Raw genomic sequence first — 4,113 nt, 5'->3', positions numbered from 1 at the left:
AGCCCCTGATTGCAGGTTCAAATCAACGGCACTACATTGCTGAAATAAAAAATAATTTATGTTGTTCAACTTTATATTTGTAAAGTGTATGAATCCTTTCATGAAAGTAAATTTGAGCTAGTCTACTGGCTAGCCACGCTCACCTACACGTGTCAGGTTGATGGTTCAAATCCCATACCCATTTTTAATTATTGATTGATAAATTTTTTACAATTTATCATTGCAAGAAAAAAATTATTCCAAGGGGTCGCAAAAAAACCAGGCCACATGCTTTGTCCCTGACAGCGGGTCCCATGCCATGATGGCGTGCCTCGTCAGCATCGCGGACGTATACAAACAAGATTTGAAACGTATATGCATGTCCATGCCAAGTTATGGAACCAATTCAATGTATTTTGCAAGTTCAGGCACCAAAGTGCACATTCATGGCAAGTTCAAGCACCAGTAGTGTATTTATCTCTTTTAGAAAATTAAATAAAGCAACTAGAAAAGATCATTACCCTTTGCCTTTTATTGATCAAATGCTTGAAAGATTATCTAAGCACACACACTTTTGCTTCCTTGATGGATATTCTACCTTTTCACAAATACCTGTTTCTCAACCTGATCAAGAAAAGACCACTTTTACTTGTCCTTTTGGAACCTATGCTTATAGATGTATGCCTTCTGGTTTATGTAATGCACCTGCTACCTTTCAAAGATGTATGACTGCTATATTCTCTGACTTTTGTGAAAAGATTGTTGAGGTTTTCATGGATGACTTCTCTGTTTATGGGAAGTCTTTTGATGATTGTTTAAGCGATCTTGATCGAGTTTTGTAGAGATGCGAACAAACAAATCTTGTCTTGAATTGGGAGAAATGCCACTTTATGGTTAATGAAGGCATTGTCTTGAGTCATAAAATTTCTGAAAGAGGTATTGAAGTGGACCAAACTAAGGTTGATGCTCTTGAGAAAATGCCATGTCCTAAGGACATCAAAGGTATTCGTAGTTTCCTAGGTCATGGTGGTTTCTATAGGAGATTCATTAAAGACTTCTCTAAAATTTCTAGGCCTCTTACTAGTCTCTTGCAAAAGGATATTCCTTTGATGATGATTGTCTTGAAGCCTTTGAAACACTCAAGAAAGCCTTAATTTCTGCACCTATTGTTCAACCACCTGATTGGAACTTGCCTTTTGAAATTATGTGTGATGCTAGTTGATACGTCTCCTTCGTATCTATAATTTTTGATTGTTCCATGCCAATATTATACAACTTTCATATACTTTTGACAACTTTTTATACTATTTTTGGGACTAACATATTGATCTAGTGCCCAGTGCCAGTTCCTGTTTGTTGCATGTTTTTTGTTTCGTAGAAAATCCATATCAAAAGGAGTCCAAACAGGATAAAAACTGACGGAGATTTTTTTGGAATATATGTGATTTTTGGGAAGAAGAATCAACGCGAGACGATGCCCGAGGGGGCCACGAGGCAGGGGGCGCGCCCCAGGGGGTCAGGCGCGCCCTGGGCCCTCGTGGCCACCCCGTAAGGCGGTTGGTGCCCTTCTTTCGCTGCAAGAAGCCAATATCCGGATACAAGTCGTGTTAAAATTTCAGCACAATCGGAGTTAAGGATCTCCGGAAATATAAGAAATAGTGAAAGGGCAGAATCAGGGAACGCAGAAACAGAGAGAGACAGAGAGACAGATCCAATCTCGGAGGGGCTCTCGCGCCCTTCGCCGCCATGGAGGCCATGGAACAAAGTGGAAACCCTTCTCCCATCTAGGGAGAAGGTCAAGTAAGAATAAGAAGGGGCCCTCTCCCCCTCTCTTCCGGTAGCGCCGGAACGCAGCCGGGGCCATCATCGTCACCGCAATCTACACCAACACCTCCGTCATCTTCACCAACGTCTTCATCACCTCCCCCATCTATCTACAGCGGTCCACTCTCCCGCAACCCGCTGTACCCTCTACTTTAACATGGTGCTTTATACTTCATATTATTATCCAATGATGTGTTGCCATCCTATGATGTCTGAGTAGATTTTTGTTGTCCTATCGGTAATTGGTGAATTGGTATGATTGGTTCAATTTGCTTGTGGTTATGTTGATGTTCTTTGGTGCCCATCATATGAGCGCGCGCATGGATCACACCATAGGGTTAGTTGTATGTTCATAGGACTATGTATTGGAGAGCAAGAGTGACAGAAGCTTCAACCTAGCATAGAAATTGATGCATACGGGATTGAAGGGGGACCAATATATCTTAATGCTATGGTTAGGTTTTACTTTAATGAACGTTAGTAGCTGCGGATTCTTGCTAATAGTTCCAATCATAAGTGCATAGAATTCCAAGTCATGGATGACATGCTAGCAGTGGCCTCTCCCACATAAAACTTGTTATCGGTCTAGTAAAGTAGTCAATTGCTTAGGGACAATTTCGCAACTCCTACCACCACTTTTTCACACTCGCTATACTAAATTTATTGCTTCTTTACCTAAACAGCCCCTAGTTTTTATTTACATGCTCTTTATATTCTTGCAAACCTATCCCGTTACACCTACAAAGTACTTATAGTTTTATACTTGTTCTAGGTAAAGCGAACGTCAAGCGTGCGTAGAGTTGTATCGGTGGTCGATAAAACTTGAGGGACTATTTGTTCTACCTTTAGCTCCTCATTGGGTTCGACACTCTTACTTATCGAAAGAGGCTACAATTGATCCCCTATACTTGTGGGTTATCAAGACCTTTTTCTCGCGCCGTTGCTAGGGAGTAATAGAGTGGGGTGAATATTCTCATGTGTGCTTGTTTGCTTTATCACTAAGTAATTTTTATTTGCTATTCTAAGTTGTTCTCTATCTTTAGTTATGGATATGGAACACGAAATACCAAAAAAAAATTAGGTTTACTTGCTACTCATGGAGATGGGGAACCTCCTAAAACCCTCGATGGTCATTATGTGAAAGATATTATGTACTACTTTGGTAATCCTGAGAAAACCCCATTCAATTATATAATGGGAGACACGTTGGATTAACGTGAATACTTTAGGGACTATCGCTTGACTCAAAAAGGGAAACTATTATGGGATCAAATTCATATGTTGCATTGGTATGCTCGGCAACTATGCTTGAGATATGATTATACTTGTTGCTCTAGTATGAAGGCTCCACACCTTCCCTTTTCATGCAAATTTAATGATAATGAAACCTTAGCTTCTTATGCTAATGGTGTTGGGTTTCGTAGTAATTTCAAAAAAATTCCTACGCACACGCAAGATCATGTGATGCATAGCAACGAGAGGGGAGAGTGTTGTCTACGTACCCAACGCAGACCGACTGCGGAAGCGCTGACACGACGTAGAGGAAGTAGTCGTACGTCTTCACGATCCAACCGATCAAGCACCGAAACTACGGCACCTCCGAGTTCGAGCACACGTTCAGCTCGATGATGATCCCCGGACTCCGATCCAGCAAAGTTTCGGGGAAGAGTTCCGTCAGCACGACGGCGTGGTGATGATCTTGATGCACTGCAGCAGCAGGGCTTCGCCTAAACTCCGCTACAGTATTATCGAGGAATATGGTGGCTGGGGGCACCGCACACGGCTAAGGAATAGATCACGTGGATCAACTTGTGTGTTTCTGGGGTGCCTCTGCCTCAGTATATAAAGGAGCCAAGGGGGAGGGGGGCGCCGGCCAGGAGAAGGGCGCAGGAGGAGTCCTACTCCTTCCGGGAGTAGGACTCCCCCCCCCCAATCCTAGTTGGACTAGGATTCCCTGAGGGGGAAAGAGGGAAAGGGGGGGCGGCCACCTTCTCCTAGTCCTAATAGGACTAGGGGAGGGGGAAGGTGCGCAGCCACCTTGGGCTGTCCCTTTCTCCTTTCCACTAAAGCCCATTAAGGCCCATATGGCTCCCGGGGGGTTCCGGTAACCTCCCGGTACTCTGGTAAAATCCCGATTTCACCCGGAACACTTCCGATATCCAAACATAGGCTTCCAATATATCAATCTTTACATCTCGACCATTTTGAGACTCCTCGTCATGTCCGTGATCACATCCGGGACTCCGAACAACCTTCGGTACATCAAAATGCATAAACTCATAATATAACTGTCATTGTAACCTTAAGCGT

This window comes from Triticum urartu, chromosome 2A (genome assembly GCF_056163025.1).
Source record: "Triticum urartu cultivar PI428250 chromosome 2A, HENAU_Tu73, whole genome shotgun sequence".
Lineage (NCBI taxonomy): Eukaryota > Viridiplantae > Streptophyta > Magnoliopsida > Poales > Poaceae > Triticum > Triticum urartu.
The sequence above is the reverse complement of the archived record's forward strand: the minus strand, read 5'-3'. Positions refer to the sequence as shown.